The sequence below is a fragment of the Nerophis lumbriciformis genome, linkage group LG16, assembly GCF_033978685.3.
Source record: "Nerophis lumbriciformis linkage group LG16, RoL_Nlum_v2.1, whole genome shotgun sequence".
NCBI lineage: Eukaryota > Metazoa > Chordata > Actinopteri > Syngnathiformes > Syngnathidae > Nerophis > Nerophis lumbriciformis.
The window spans coordinates 31,370,314-31,386,005 of NC_084563.2; the positions used below are offsets into that span (position 1 = coordinate 31,370,314).

The following is a 15,692-nucleotide window of genomic DNA, read 5'->3' on the forward strand; positions in this document are numbered from 1 at the left end:
TGAAAAAAACTGCGACTTATAGTCCGAAAAATACGGTACTGGTTTGCAAAAAATATTTTTAACCCAAATAGGTGAAATTAGATAATCTCCCACGGCACACCAGACTGTGTCTCACGGCACACTAGTGTGCCGCGGCACAGTGGTTGAAAAACCCTGACCTACAAAATACAGTCGGCCCCTTCCTGGTTCGCATCACGTGGTTTGTATCCGCCAATAGAAAACGACTCAGCATTTCAACCAATCCCCGCCCGTCAACGTCAACGTCAACCAATCGCGTTGCGTTGAGGAAGAACATCCGGGGAAAAAAGTGGTTTCCTGAGGGTAGAGAAGTAGCCATGTCTCGTCTTATGTTCCAGGCGTTATGTCTCAAGTCCACCGCGTTTTCAATGTTTAACCTTCGAAACATTGTTTTTGTGTCAGCGGCTTAGTTCGACATTGGGGCGGGTTGGCTTGACCGCTGGCCGGTGCTACGCCGGGTGAGCTAATGCTAATGTCGGCTAGCTTTGACAAGCTAATAATATCGATAAAAACAACACCAACATGTTCGCCATCATCAGCCTCGGGACTACTTTCTGATCGGGTAAGTACAATACCTTGTTTGGATTAAACTATATGTAATTCCTATGGTGTTTAAATTAATTGCTTTAGTCGCGATCAAATGTGTACATACACTTGTAAAGAACATAATGTCATGGCTGTCTTGAGTTTCCAATCATTTCTACAACTCTTTTTTTTTTTTGAGTGATTAGAGCACATACTTGTTGGTCACATAAAAAAAAACATTCATGAAGTTTGCTTCTTTTATAAATGTATTATGGGTCTACTGAAAACGTGACCAAATCTGCTGGGTCAAAAGTATACATACAGCATTAGTGGTGGGTTGATGAGGCGTCATGAAGCGTTTCGACACATTGCAAAACTGTATTGATACTGTGTCACTAAATACTGACATCTGCTAGACATTAAAAATCCCTACAGGCAACCTATGGACCGACTCAACTGACACTGATTTTATGACCTAGTACAGTGGTTCTCAAATGGGGGTACGCGTACCCCTGGGGGTACTTGAAGGTATGCCAAAGGGTACGTGAGATTTTTAAAAAATATTCTAAAAATAGCAACAATTCAAAAATCCTTTATAAATATATTTATTGAATAATACTTCAACAAAATATGAATGTAAGTTCATAAACTCAGTGAAGCACAAGCTCAGGTTTGTCACTAAAATGTCTGTCAAAAAGAACTGTGAAAAGAAATGCAATATTCAGTGTTGACAGCTAGATTTTTTTGTGGACATGTTCCATAAATATTGATGTTAAAGATTTTTTTTTTGTGAAGAAATATTTAAGTTCATGAATCCAGATGGATCTCTAATACAATCCCCAAAGAGGGCACTTTAAGTTGATTATTACTTCTATGTGTAGAAATCTTTATTTATAATTGAATCACTTGTTTATTTTTCAACAAGTTTTTAGTTATTTTTATATCTTTTTTTCCAAATAGTTCAAGAAAGACCACTACAAATGAGTAATATTTTGCACTGTTATACAATTTAATAAATCAGAAACTGATGACATAGTTCTGTATTTTACTTCATCTTTTTTTTTTCCAAACAAAAATGCTTTGCTCTGATTAGGGGGTACTTGAATTAAAAAAGGGGGTACATTGCTGAAAAAAGGTTGAGAACCACTGACCTAGTATATACAATAATATAAACCAAGTCATTGTATTTCATTTAGGATTATTTCATAACTTCATTTAAATAAAAATATATTTTTTGTCTTTTTTAGATACAGTCAATAAATAATGTGAACATGTATCATAACCAGAGGTGGGTAGAGTAGCCAGAAATTGTACTCAAGTAAGAGTACTGTTACTTTAGAGATTTATTACTCAAGTAAAAGTAATGAGTAGTCACCCAAATATTTACTTGAGTAAAAGTAAAAAGTATGTTGTGAAAAAACTACTCAAGTACTGAGTAACTGATGAGTAACATACACACACATATCATATATATATATATATATATATATATATATATATATATATATATATATATATATATATATATATATATATATATATATATACACATATATACACATACATTGATATATACAGTATATCATTTATATTTATTTATTTTGCCGTTTTTGTTTACATGTTAAAGGTGTTTTAATGAATATACATGCATCTTTAACACATATAGATTCCTTTCTTTCATGTTGACAAGAATATAAGTTGGTGTATTACCTGATTCTGATGACTTGCATTGATTGTAATCAGACAGCAGTGCTTAACGTCCACGTTTTCAAATGCAGGAGAAAAAAAGTTCCTCCTTTCTGTCTAATACCACATGAAAGTGGTTGGTTTCTGGTATCTTATTTGTCCAGCTTCCATATTCGTTTTCACACACTTTACAAGAAATACATTGGCGGCAAATTCCGTAGCTTGCTAGCTTGTTTGCGCTGGCTTTCGGAGACTCTTATTTTGAAAGCGCAGGCGCGATGGAGCGGCACTTTTATTGTGAAGACAGGAACTGTACAGTCAGTCTTTAGGCTTGTGACGGGATGTACGTTTGAAATAAAAAAGTGTCTTTTTTCCTTCACACTTTTGATTGATTGATTGAAACTTGTATTATTAGATTGCACAGTACAGTACATATTCCGTACAATTGACCACTAAATGGTAACACCCCAATAAGTTTTTCAACTTGTTTAAGTTAGGTCATGTGACCGCCTGGCTCTGTTTGATTGGTCCAATGTCACCAGTGACTGCATCTGATTGGTGGAACGGAGTCAAACGTCACTAGTGACTGCATTTTATTGGTGGAACGGAGTGAAACGTCACCAGTAAGGCAGGCACTATGAAGGTCTGTCTGACAGACCAAAACAAAGAAAGCGTGCATTAACAGATCGATAAAAATTAGTAGCGAGTAGCGAGCTGAATGTAGATAAAAGTAGCGGAGTAAAAGTAGCGTTTCTTCTCTATAAATATACTCAAGTAAAAGTAAAAGTAAGTTGCATTAAAACTACTTTTAGAAGTACAATTTATCCCAAAAGTTACTCAAGTAGATGTAACGGAGTTACCGTATTTTCCGCACTATTAGCCGCACCTAAAAACCACAAATTTACTCAAAAGCTGACAGTGCGGCTTATAACCCGGTGCGCTTTATATATGGATTAATATTAAGATTCATTTTCATAAAGTTTAGGTCTCGCAACTACGGTAAACAGCCGCCATCTTTTTTCCCCGTAGAAGAGGAAGCGCTTCTTCTTCTACGGTAAGCAACCGCCAAGGTAAGCACCCGCCCCCATAGAAGAGGAAGCGCTTCTTCTTCTACTGTAAGCAACCACCCGCCCCCGTAGAAGAAGAAGGGCGCGGATATTACGTTTCATTCCATTTGTGTGTTTACATCTGTAAAGACCACAAAATGGCTCCTATTAAGAGACACGCGTACAACGCAGAATTCAAACTCAAGGCAATAAGTCACGCAGTAGAACACGGAAATAGAGCAGCAGCAAGAGAATTGAAGCAACAAGATGACCTGCGCCACTAAGACAGGGAGACAGCGCCGGACGACATACGCCAACATCTGCCAGTGGATTGTAAATGCCTGGGCGGATATATCGGTCTCAACTGTGGTCCGAACCTTCTGGAAGGCAGGATTCACGGAACTGCTGGACAACAATAGCAACATTGACTCTGATGACTTCGACGAGACGGAGCCGGCCATTTTGGATCCCGTATTCGCCCAACTTTTTAATTCGGACACCGAAGGAGAAGAATTCGAGGGATTTATGATTGAAGAATAACTTCAGAAAGTGAGCGTTATGTTTATTTTGTGTGTTGTGACATTGCTATTGCTCTGCACTATTTTGAATTTTACTATGTTTGTGATTGCACATTTGCACATTACCGTACATTTTGGGAGTGAACAGAGTTGTTAGAACGCTGGTTTTTAATATATTATTAAAGTTTGACTGACCTATCTGACTGTTTTTTTGACATTCCCTTTAGCGCAGTTAGATGCGGCTTATAACACGGGGCGGCTTATAGGTGGACAAAGTTTTGAAATATGCCGTTCATTGAAGGCGCGGCTTATAACCCAGGGCGGCTTATGGTGCGGAAAATACGGTACTACCCACCTCTGATCATAACATGGAAATCTAAGAGAACGTGTTGTGAATGAGGATGCTTGTGGACCTGGAAATTATTATTATTATTTTTTTTTTTACACATTTTTATAAAAAAAAAACAGTTTTTCCAACGTATTCAATTTTAGACGCTTTCTCTTCTTAGTTATTATTTCTCCGGCTGTAGAAAAGACCCGCTCACAGGGCACAGAGGAGGCGTCAGTGCGACACAGTCCGCGTATCGGTCACGTGACCAAAACAGCTCATGATCGGTCACGTGACTTTCTAAAAGTGGTACGCGCACCGACACAGGGTTTCGCTCTATGAGCTCGGCGCATGCGCCGATGCATCGGTGTTGCCGGACCCATCACTACTTGTAAAGAACATAATGTCATGGCTGTCTTGAGTTTCCAATCATTTCTACAACTCTTATTTTTTTTGAGTGATTAGAGCACATACTTGTTGGTCACATAATAAAACGTTCATGAAGTTTGGTTCTTTTATGAGTTTATTATGGGTCTACTGAAAACGTGACCAAATCTGCTGGGTCAAAAGTATACATACAGCATACAGCTAGGGCTGGGCGATATGGCCTTTTTTTAACATCTCAATATTTGTAGGCCATATCGCGATACACGATATATATCTCGATATTTTGCCTTAGCCTTGAATGAATACTTGATGCATATCATCACAGCAGTATGATGATTCTATGTGTCTACATTCAAACATTCTTCTTCATACTGCATTAATATTAGGGATATCCCGATCCGATATTTGCCAAATATTGCGTATCGGCAAGGCATGGGAAAATGCCGATCCAGATCCAGTTTAAAAAAAAACTCCGGTTCGTGTTTTCCAACGCACCGATTTAAATAATACATTCCAGTTTTCTGCTGCTCCCTAATTTCCGTTCCGCATTTTCCAGCACACCTTCAACACATCTACAGGTCTGTGGATTCTCACGCAGTTGCTTTTAGCTGCTGGCATTACACGACAGGCTCTACTCACTCTTTCCTGTGTCTCCCTCTCACAGACAGCAAGCGCATCTTCTTACACACGTCACATACTGTCATGTCATACGTCACATACTGTCACGTCATACGTCACATACTGTCACGTCATACGTCACATACTGTCACGTCATACGTCACATACTGTCACGTCATACGTCACATACGTATACGTCCTCCCCGAGCAGAGAGGTAGCAGCATGGCTAACGTTAGCTGTGATGCTAGCGAAGCCGTGCGAGCAGCGCTCCCTCTAAGGTGCGCGCCTGTGCAATGCTCAAGCGTCCTCTGCGCATAGCAAATCTATGCCACGCACAACATCAAATAAAAAAAATAAGTGCATTACAATTTTCGACACACGGACACGACAGAGAAAACAGTTTTCGTCATCATTGTTCAAATATTGTGACGTCTGTCGAGACGCTTATCTCCGTTCGGTGCCACACGCCCACACCATCAAAATGCCGAGGCAAAAATTTCCACATCAAGACCGTATGAAAAAATTAGTGATTTTTTTAGTTGTGATTTCCTTCTCTGCATGAACGTTTAAAAGTAGCATATATTAATGCAGTATGAAGAAGAATGTTTTAATGTAGACATGCAAGCCTTGAAAGAACATTTTGAAAATCAAGACTACATTTCCTGCAAATGGGTGCATTTCTACCCTGTATTTTAACTTTAGATTTATTCTCATATCAAACTCTTTTGGCTATCTTTTTGACACTTACATCCGGCGCCCCCCTCCACACCCTGGATTATAAATAATGTAAATAATTCAATGTGATTATCTTGTGTGATGACTGTATTATGATGATAGTATATATCTGATAGTATATATCTGTATCATGAATCAATTTAAGTAGACCCCGACTTAAACAAGTTGAAAAACTTATTCGGGTGTTACCATTTAGTGGTCAATTGTACGGAATATGTACTTCACTGTGCGACCTACTAATAAAAGTCTCAATCAATCAATCAAAACACATAGAATCATCATACTGCTGTGATTATATGCATCAAGTGTTCATTTAAGGCTAAGGCAAAATATCGAGATATATATTGTGTATCGCAATATGGCCTTAAAATATCGCAATATTAAAAAAAGGCCATATCGCCCAGCCCTAGTTCAATGATGCCATTTCTGTTTGTCATGTATAATTTGGTCTATTTTGTGTTTATCCTTGAATAAACAGGTCAGTTTCTTGTTACCAACCATTGTGTATTATTCAAACTCCCCTAATTCAGCTGGCTAGTTGTTATCAAGAGTACTAAAACCCTTTTCAACATGATTCTGACAACTAAGTAGGCTAAGTAACTTTAAACTTTAATACATGCTCGGATAGGCCAGTATCGGTATCGGATCGGAAATGCAAAAACAATATCGGTATCGGATCGGAAGTGCAAAAACTTGGATCGGGACATCCCTAATTAATATATGCTAATATTAAACTTTCATGCAGAGAGGGAAATCACAACTAAGTCAATTTATCAAAAGTGTATTTATTAAACAGTTATTAAGCAGTGGCACAAACATTCATGTCATTTCAAAACAGAAAGTGCAAGATTGTCAGAGACATTTTAAAACAAGCTATTAGTGCACTTTTGTGAATGATGTCACTAAGATGACATTTCAAAACAACACTAAATTAAAGTGCACTTTTTGTACAGAACACTACAATAGTTTAAAACAAAAAAAGCGCACACAAGATATTTCAATAAGTGTCAAATAAAAATGAGCTGCATATCAAATAGTATATGTCCTACGGCAGTGGTTCTCAACCTTTTTTCAGTGATGTACCCCCTGTGAATTTTTTTGTAATTCAAGAAGTAAAGTACAGCACTATGTCATCAGTTTCTAATTTATTAAATTGTATAACAGTGCAAAATATTGCTCATTTGTTGTGGTCTTTCTTGAACTATTTGGAATAAAAGATATAAAAATAACTAAAAACTTGTTGAAAAATAAACAAGTGATTCAATTATAAATAAAGATTTCTACACATAGAAGTAATCATCAACTTAAAGTGCCCTTTTTGGGGATTGTAAAAGAGATCCATCTGGATTCATGAACTTAATTCTAAACATTTCTTCACAAAAAAAGAAATCTTTAACATCAATATTTATGGAACATGTCCACAAAAAATCTAGCTGTCAACACTGAATATTGCATTGTTGCTTTTCTTTTCACAGTTCTTTTTGACAGACATTTAAAAAAAATCTCACGTGCCCCTTGGCATACCTTCAAGTACCCCCAGGGGTACGCGTACCCCCATTTGAGAACCACTGTCCTACGGTGTTGATGTGGAAATAGTTGCTTCGGCATTTAGTTGGTGTGGCACCGAACGGAGATGTTGACATGTAAAAACATATTCCCGCTTGAAGCCAAACCACCGTCAGACGATGCACCCCGTGCTGTTTTTCTTGGGAATTAATTATTCCTCCATTTGTTACCAGATTCGCACCTTCTTTCTCTCGTATTACCACTCAAACCATACCGTTAGCTGTTAGCATCACAGCTAACGTTACCATGTCGCTATTGTCTGCTCCGCGAGAGTGTGTGACATTGCTCACGTGACAGTATGTGACGTATGTAAGAAGGTGTGCTTGTTTTATGTCTCTGTGAGAAGGAGAGACAAGAAAGAGTGAGAAACGCATGCAGTTTAATGCCCGCAGCTAAAAGCAACTGCGTGAGAACGTATACTCGAATATCACGATATAGTCATTTTCTATATCGCACAGAGACAAACCCGCGATATATCGAGTATATCGATATATCGCCCAGCCCTACATACAGCTCAATTTATGTTTCATCTGACATCACATGGACAATGATAAGCATACTTGCCAACTCCGAAAACCTCCCGGGACACATTTTCTCCCGAAAATCTCCCGGGACACATTTTCTCCCGAAAATCTCACGAAATTCAGTCCGCTTTCCCACAATATAAACAGCGTACCTGCCCAATCACGTTATAACTGTAGAATGATGGAGGGCGAGTTCTTGGTTTCTTATGTGGGTTTATTGTTAGGCAGTTTCATTAACGTCCTCCCAGCGCGGCAACAACACACAACAACAGCAGTCACGTTTTCGTCTACCGTAAAGCAGTTTGTCTGCCGTAAACAGCAATGTTGTGACACTCTTAAACAAGACAATACTGCCATCTACTGCATTTGATGAAAGCACTTTTGTGTGTGCCACTGCCACACAGCAATGCATCATTAGAGAGGGTGTTCAGCATGGTTAGAAAAATAGTGACAGAGAATAGAACAAGGATGGACAATTCAACCCTTAACTCAACAATGAGTAGATGAGTGTTGTGTGTGTATATGTGTAAATAAATGAACATTGAAATTCAAGTATTTATTTTATATATTTATATATAATAAAAGAAATATATATTTATAGCTAGAATTCACTGAAAGTCAAGTATTTATTGTGTATATATATAAATAAATATATATATATACATATATATATATATATATATATATATATATATATATATATATATATATATATATATATATATATATATATATATATATATATATATATATATATGTATATATGTGTGTGTATATATATATATATATATATATATATATATATATGAAATACTTGACTTGGTGAATTCTAGCTGTAAATATACTCCTCCCCTCTTAACCACGCCCCCCACCTCCCGAAATCGGAGGTCTCAAGGTTGGCAAGTATGAAGATAAGACCTTCTGGAGGAAAGTTCTGTGGTCAGATGAAACAAAACTTGAGCTGTTTGGCCACAATACCCAGCAATATGTTTGGAGGAGAAAAGGTGAGGCCTTTAATCCCAGGAACACCAATCATCGGCGGTCACTCGAACGAGTATGACGATCCTCCTGGTAGGGGTGTATCCCTTTATGGAGGATGCCTCTGCGTGACTTTGTTTTACGTGGGGAGACTGGTGCACAGACAGTCACCACACGATCCTTGACAGAATCGGGTCAGGGTCCAGTGGCATGGAGTCCAAGACGACTGGGGACCCTTTTCTGCTGCAGCCTTCTTCCGCCGTTGTGGTAGTTCTTAAATTTACCGTCTTCCGCCTGCTCCGCAGTTGAGGTCTTCACCGTATCCCTGGCTAGGGGGCAGTGAGGTACTAGGACTTTGCCAAGGGCCACCTGGGGTAACAATAGTAAAGGGGTTAACCTCCTCGTGCCCCAAGACCCCATAAAGGAGCCTCCACTGCCGGATGCACTTTAACGTCCCAGGAACACCATGTCTACCGTCAAGCATGGTGGTGGTAGTATTATGCTCTGGGCCTGTTTTGCTGCCAGTAGAACTAGTAAATGGGACGATGAAAAAGGAGGATTACCTCCAAATGCTTCAGGACAAGCTAAAATAATCAGCCCGGAGGTTGGGTCTTGGGCGCAGTTGGGTGTTCCAACAGGACAATGACCCCAAACACACGTCAAAAGTGGTAAAGGAATGGCTAAATCAGGCTAGAATGACGGTTTTAGAATGGCCTTCCCAAAGTCCTGAGTGTGGACAATGCTGAAGAAACAAGTCCATGTCAGAAAACCAACACATTTAGCTGAACTGCACCAATTTTGTCTAGAGGAGTGGTCAACAATTCAAGCAGAAGCTTGTGGATGGCTACCAAAAGCGCCTTATTGCAGGTAAACTTGCCAAGGGACATGTAAGCAAATATTAACATTGCTGTACGTATACTTTTGACCCAGCACATTTTCAGTAGACCCATAATAAATTCATAAAAGAAGCAAACTTCATGAATGTTTTTTTGTGACCAACAAGTATGTGCTCCAATCACTCTATCACAAAAAAATAAGGGTTGTAGAAATGATTGGAAACTCAAGAAAGCCATGACATGATGTTCTTTACAAGTGTATGTACACTTTTCACCACCACTGTATATATATATATATATAAACGGAGTAAAACACGGCACACTGACAAAGCTCAACCTATTGTTACTATAACAATCTACAAGGTTAAAACAGTTTGCTTCTCTTTTCCCCCCTCCATTTATCTGCTTTTTTTTGTAATTCAAGTTATCATTACATATATGAATTGTTGCATTTGAAACAATTGTATTTTTGATGACAGAGATAATTCTTGTTATTCATTATCAATGGTACTATTTCTATTGTTTTTTTTATTGCTCCATTTGTAGTGCAATAATGTTCTTTGTCATTTCTATGTTATTAATATTTACTTCACTAACTGCTTCTTTGATATCACTTTCACTATCATATTTGTACATATTATCCTATTTGCTGATACTGTTCTGTTGTTGTGGTTGTTATTGTCTCGGTCTTATCCCCCTCTTGTCCCCGCAATTTTTTTTGTGACCAACAAGTATGTGCTCACACAAAAATAAGAGTTGTAGAAATGATTAGAAACTCTAGACAGCCATGACATTATGTTCTTTACAAGTGTGTGTAAACTTTTGAAGGTATGTATGTCAACTTTATTTATTTAGTTTATTATTCTTCGGTCAATGGTCAACAAAATAAACAAACAGTTGTACATTCATAGATTGAAAATGAAAATGTTGCAGACCGAAAGGGTTTAGGCTGAAGTTGAACACTTATAGCGCCTAACCCTATAAACAATGTCAAGTACAAGATGAACTTCCGAAAATTATGAAATGTCTTTTGTACAACATATTATAAATACACATCATACACAATATGAACACTGTTCAATTATATACACAGTAAAGGCATGTGAAATATCCTTATACGCGTGTTAAACCTTTGTACCAATTTATATACTATATACAAACAATTATACTTCCATTATTATTTATATCCATCCATCCATCCATCTTCTTCCGCTTATCCGAGGTCGGGTCGCGGGGGAAGCAGCTTAAGCAGGGAAGCCCAGACTTCCCTCTCCCCAGCCACTTCATCCAGCTCCTCCCGGGGGATCCCGAGGCGTTCCCAGGCCAGCCGGGAGAGATAGTCTTCCCAGCGTGTCCTGGGTCTTCCCCGTGGCCTCCTACCGGTCGGACGTGCCCGAAACACCTTCCTAGGGAGGCGTTCGGGTGGCATCCTGACCAGATGCCCGAACCACCTCATCTGGCTCCTCTCGATGTGGAGGAGCAGCGGCTTTACTTTGAGCTCCCCCCGGATGGCAGAGCTTCTCACCCTATCTCTAAGGGAGAGCCCCGCCACTCGGCGGAGGAAACTCATTTCGGCCGCTTGTACCCGTGATCTTGACCTTTCGGTCATGACCCAAAGCTCATGACCATAGGTGAGGATGGGAACGTAGATCGACCGGTAAATCGAGAGCTTTGCCTTCCGGCTCAGCTCCTTCTTCACCACAACGGATCGATACAGCGTCCGCATTACTGAAGACGCCGCACCGATCCGCCTGTCGATCTCACGATCCACTCTTCCCCCACTCGTGAACAAGACTCCGAGGTACTTGAACTCCTCCACTTGGGGCAAGATCTCCTCCCCAACCCGGAGATGGCACTCCACCCTTTTCCGGGAGAGAACCATGGACTCGGACTTGGAGGTGCTGATTCCCATCCCAGTCGCTTCACACTCGGCTGCGAACCGATCCAGCGTGAGCTGAAGATCTTGGCCAGAGGAAGCCATCAGGACCACATCATCTGCAAATAGCAGAGACCTAATCCTGCAGCCACCAAACCAGATCCCCTCAACGCCCTGACTGCGCCTAGAAATTCTGTCCATAAAGGTTATGAACAGAATCGGTGACAAAGGGCAGCCTTGGCGGAGTCCAACCCTCACTGGAAACGTGTCCGACTTACTGCCGGCAATGCGGACCAAGCTCTGGCACTGATTATACAGGGAGCGAACTGCCGCAATAAGACAGTCCGTTACCCCATACTCTTTGAGCACTCCCCACAGGACTTCCCGGGGTACACGGTCGAATGCCTTCTCCAAGTCCACAAAGCACATGTAGACTGGTTGGGCAAACTCCCATGCACCCTCAAGGACCCTGCCGAGAGTATAGAGCTGGTCCACAGTTCCACGACCAGGACGAAAACCACACTGTTCCTCCTGAATCCGAGGTTCGACTATCCGGCGTAGCCTCCTCTCCAGTACACCTGAATAGACCTTACCGGGAAGGCTGAGGAGTGTGATCCTACGATAGTTGGAACACACCCTCCGGTTCCCCTTCTTAAAGAGAGGAACCACCACCCCGGTCTGCCAATCCAGAGGTACCGCCCCCGATGTCCACGCGATGTTGCAGAGTCTTGTCAACCAAGACAGCCCCACAACATCCAGAGCCTTAAGGAACTCCGGGCGGATCTCATCCACCCCCGGGGCCTTGCCACCGAGGAGCTTTTTAACTACCTCGGCAACCTCAGCCCCAGAAATAGGAGAGCCCACCACAGATTCCCCAGGCCCTGCTTCCTCATAGGAAGACGTGCTGGTAGGATTGAGGAGGTCTTCGAAGTATTCCCTCCACCGATCCACAAGTATTCCCTCCACCGATCCACAACATCCGCAGTCGAGGTCAGCAGAGCACCATCCCCACCATACACGGTGTTGACACTGCACTGCTTCCCCTTCCTGAGGCGGCGGATGGTGGTCCAGAATTGCTTTGAAGCCGTCCGGAAGTCTTTTTCCATGGCCTCCCCGAACTCCTCCCATGTCCGAGTTTTTGCCTCCGCGACCGCTGAAGCCGCACACCGCTTGTCCTGTCGGTACCTGTCTGCTGCCTCAGGAGTCCCATGAGCCAAAAGAACCCGATAGGACTCCTTCTTCAGCCTGACGGCATCCCTCACCGACGGCGTCCACCAACGGGTTCTAGGATTACCGCCACGACAGGCACCAACTACCTTGCGGCCACAGCTCCAATCGGCCGCCTCGACAACAGAGGTACGGAACATCGTCCACTCGGACTCAATGTCCAGCACCTCCTTCGTGACATGTTCAAAGTTCTTCCGGAGGTGGGAATTGAAACTCTCTCTGACAGGAGACTCTGCCAGGCGTTCCCAGCAAACCCTCACAATGCGTTTGGGCCTGCCAGGTCTGTCCGGCATCCTCCCCCACCATCGCAGCCAACTCACCACCAGGTGGTGATCGGTAGAAAGCTCCGCCCCTCTCTTCACCCGAGTGTCCAAAACATGAGACCGCAAATCCGATGACACAACTACAAAGTCGATCATGGAACTGCGGCCTAGGGTGTCCTGGTGCCAAGTGCACATATGGACACCCTTATGTTTGAACATGGTGTTTGTTATCGACAATCTGTGACGAGCACAAAAGTCCAATAACAGAACACCACTCTGGTTCAGATCCGGGCGGCCATTCTTCCCAATCACACCTCTCCAGGTTTCACTGTCGCTGCCAACATGAGCGTTGAAGTCCCCCAGTAGAACGAGGGAATCACCCGGGGGCGCACTCTCCAGTACTCCCTCGAGTGAATCCAAAAAGGGTGGGTACTCTGAGCTGCCGTTTGGCGCGTAAACGCAAACAACAGTCAGGACCCGTCCCCCCACCCGAAGGCGGAGGGAAGCTACCCTCTCGTCCACCGGGTTGAACTCCAACGTGCAGGCTTTGAGCCGAGGGGCAACAAGAATTGCCACCCCAGCCCGTCGCCTCTCACTGCCGGCAACGCCAGAGTGGAAGAGAGTCCAGCCCCTATCAAGAGAAGTGGTTCCAGAGCCCTTGCTGTGCGTCGAAGTGAGTCCGACTATATCTAGCCGGAACTTCTCCACCTCACGCACTAGCTCAGGCTCCTTCCCCCCCAGCGAAGTGACGTTCCACGTCCCAAGAGCCAGCTTATGTAGCCGAGGATCGGACCGCCAAGCGCCCTGCCCTCGGCTGCCGCCCAGCTCACACTGCACCCGACCTCTATGGCCCCTGCTATGGGTGGTGAGCCCATTGGAGGGGGGACCCACGTTGCCTCTTCGGGCTGTGCCCGGCCGGGCCCCATGGGGACAGGCCCGGCCACCAGGCGCTCGCCATCGTTCCCCACCTCCGGGCCTGGCTCCAGAGGGGGGCCCCGGTGACCCGCGTCCGGGCGAGGGAAATCTGGGTCCTATGTTTGTGTTCTTCATTGAGGTCTTCGAGCTGCTCTTTGTCTGATCCCTCACCTAGGACCAGTTTGCCTTGGGAGACCCTACCAGGGGGCATAGAAACCCCCGGACAACATAGCTCCTAGGATCATTGGGACACGCAAACTCCTCTACCACGGTAAAGTGGCAGCTCAGAGAGGAGCTATTTATATCCCACATTTAGTATTTTAATTAACATTGATCATAGTATTAACTACTGTGTTGATTCAAGAGTGATATATTTTTCCAAGACATTGGTCTTAAAGTGTTTTTTAAATGTGTGAATGGACCTGGAACATTTTAAGGGATCATCCAAGCTGTTCCACAGTTGAACCCCCCTGACAGAAACACATCTACTTTTTAAGCTTGTTCTTATCTTAGCTTTCTGGAAGACAGCTGAACCTCTGAGGTCATAGCGATTCTCTCTGGGTTTGAACCTCTCCTGTAGACACCGAGGCAGCATGTGGTTATGAGCTTTGTACGTCACAATAGCAGTGTTGAGGTCAACAAGATCATGCAGTTTTAATGTTTTTAATTTAATAAACAGAGCATTGGTATGGTCATGATAATCTGCATCATTTACAATTCTAATCGCTTTCTTTTGAAGTAAGAATATATAGTTGATGTTTGTTTTGTAATTGTTACCCCAGATTTCAACACAATGATTAAGATAAGGGAGTACGAAATAATTATATAACATGTTAAGAGCCTTTTGATTTACGGAGTTTTTGATTTTATGTAACATAGCAATATTTTTTGCCATCTTTGTCTTAAGTATATTTATGTACAGTTTCCAATTTAATTTATCATCTATATAGATTCCCAAAAAATTTGTTGAATACACCCTTTCTATCTCCATATCATCAATTCTTATATGACACCGTATGTTATTTTTCCTATTTCCAAAAATTATATATTTTGTTTTATTTAGGTTGATTGACAGTTTATTGGCATCAAACCATTGCTTTAGTATGTGGAGTTCACTCTGACAGTTTATTGGCATCAAACCATTGCTTTAGTATGTGGAGTTCACTCTCTACAGTCTCTAAGAGTTGGCCAAGGTCTTGCCCAGAACAGTACAGACTTGTATCATCAGCAAAGAGAATACAATTGAGTTTTTTAAAGATTTTGCAGATATCATTAATATACAATAAAAACAATTTTGGTCCCAGTACAGAACCTTGGGGCACTCCATGTGTTATAATATTTTTATCTGAATCTACATTGTTCATATGCACATACTGTTCTCTACCACCAAGATAACTTTTCAACCAATCATGAGCAAGACCTTTAAAACCATACCTCTGCATTTTGTTTAAAAGTAATGTGTGATCGATGGTGTCAAAGGCCTTGGATCGTCTCCTGGTTAAAATGTGGCTTTAAATGTGTCAAATTGATAAATAATTGCATTTATTCAACACGTGCAGCTATGTGATCTGCAAACGATCAAGATAAACACCATCTTTGCATGCAGATTAGCGGGAAAAAAAAGTCCCTGGTCTGAAGTCAAATG

The 15,692-nt window shown here is 41.9% G+C and overlaps 1 protein-coding gene across 1 annotated transcript in view; it reads left to right on the plus strand.

Annotated features, from left to right (window-relative positions):
• Nucleotides 1–295: 295 nt before the first annotated feature.
• The window catches only part of atg4da (autophagy related 4D, cysteine peptidase a), a 51,531-nt gene continuing 36,134 nt past the window's right edge, over nt 296–15,692 (plus strand). Inside the window, exon 1 of the mRNA XM_061976987.1 lies at nt 296–580. The gene's annotated coding sequence lies outside the window, so the exon portion shown is untranslated. The remainder of the gene's footprint in view (nt 581–15,692) is intronic.